The 1,683-nt window shown below is 45.9% G+C and overlaps 1 long non-coding RNA gene across 1 annotated transcript; it reads right to left on the reverse strand.

The window, feature by feature from the left end:
- Positions 1-337: 337 nt before the first annotated feature.
- Positions 338-849, reverse strand: LOC117591709. The gene is made up of 3 exons (XR_004574454.1): positions 771-849; positions 428-710; positions 338-367 (listed from the first exon to the last, which is right to left on the reverse strand). It is a non-coding gene; the product is annotated as an uncharacterized LOC117591709 (long non-coding RNA).
- Positions 850-1,683: the final 834 nt, after the last annotated feature.

The following is a 1,683-nucleotide window of genomic DNA, read 5'->3' on the forward strand; positions in this document are numbered from 1 at the left end:
GTGGGATGAACTTGAATCAATACTAATTAAAATATCTCAAAATCGGATAAAGTACCTGAAGAGCCTCGACAGGCCATCGACACCATTCTAGCCGATGAGATGGGCCTCGGAAAGACCATTCAGACTGTGGCCTTTCTCTATTCGCTCTAGAAGGAGGGTCACTGCCGCTTGCCTGGGCAGCATCTATTGGGCTGTCCTGAACCTGCTGTCCTGCTGAACCATCCACAATGCCGATACTTCGAACTCGAGAGAGGAGTTCACAAGAACGGATGTGATGATGTTTCGAGCTGGAGCTGCAGTCTGCTATCTGATGTTCATCGTCTGATCAATGAGCTGTGCTGCGCCAACGCTGTTTTCATCGCTCACACTACGGTGGGATGAACTTGAATCAATACTAATTAAAATATCTCAAAATCGGATAAAGTACCTGAAGAGCTTCGACAGGCCATCGACACCATTCTAGCCGATGAGATGGGCCTCGGCAAGACCATTCAGACTGTGGCCTTTCTCTATTCGCTCTAGAAGGAGGGTCACTGCCGCTTGCCTGGGCAGCATCTATTGGGCTGTCCTGAACCTGCTGTCCTGCTGAACCATCCACAATGCCGATACTTCGAACTCGAGAGAGGAGTTCACAAGAAGGGATGTGCTGTCTGATGTTCATCGTCTGATCAATGAGCTGTGCTGCGCCAGCGCTGTTTTCATCGGTCACTCTACGGTGGGATGAACTTGAATCAATACTAATTAATCTTTCTCAAAATCGGATAAAGTACCAGAGAGCCTCAACGTAGGTGGGTGAAAGTGGCATTTGAATGCTCGCTGTTCTCGTCGAGCCCAGTGCCAAGTGGATGCTGCCGCAGACAGTCGTTATTTTGGTCCTCCATCCAGGTGGTAAACTTGGGACAACCCACGGCATCGCGATTGATCAAGAGACGCACACAGCGTGGTCCAGGGTACTGCGCCAAAGCTACAAACGGATGCAATTCTAGCGAGGTGCCCATGATGGTCAGCAGCTCGCACTCCTTGAAGTCTCCATCCAAACTTTTGTGGAACTTCTCGGGCAAGTCTTCTCCTAAGAAAACAATATCCGGCTTCACAATTTTCTTGCACGCCGTGCACTTGGGCAGCCGATCAGCGAAGATCTCCTCCTTCATCCAGGAAATGCCGTATTCCTTTTTGCATTTAATGCAGTGGTTGGTGTGGAAGCTGCCTTGGGCCTCGACCAGCTTGTCTTTCGGCACGCCCGCCAGCCGATCCAGCGTTCGGTCAGTTGTAAGATTTTGAGTGTGTACAATTTTAAATAAATAAAACAAAACTTTACTTTCTAGTGGCTTTACGCCTGTCAGTACTCAGATCGTACCAAAAAAACATGCCGAAAAAATCTAGAAAGTCAGACGATAGTATTTTGTGGGTCCGATAGTATATGTGTGGTATTGATAGTATTGATAGTAAAATAAAGATCTGTTTTAATTTCCGTGAGGGTACCTAGAAAACAGAGAGTATAGTCTCAATCAAATGGAGGCAACAATGCCACTGAAGTTGAAAGATAAATTACCACCGTGCTTCTAAACGAGCTTAAGGTCATCAAACGGCAAAAAGGGAAACAATTATTATAGATTAATGAGATTATATTGAATTTATTTGCATTTTTAATTTGTTTAACTTATTTGAACGCCAGTATCTTCA

Source organism: Drosophila guanche, unplaced genomic scaffold (assembly GCF_900245975.1).
Source record: "Drosophila guanche unplaced genomic scaffold, DGUA_6, whole genome shotgun sequence".
NCBI lineage: Eukaryota > Metazoa > Arthropoda > Insecta > Diptera > Drosophilidae > Drosophila > Drosophila guanche.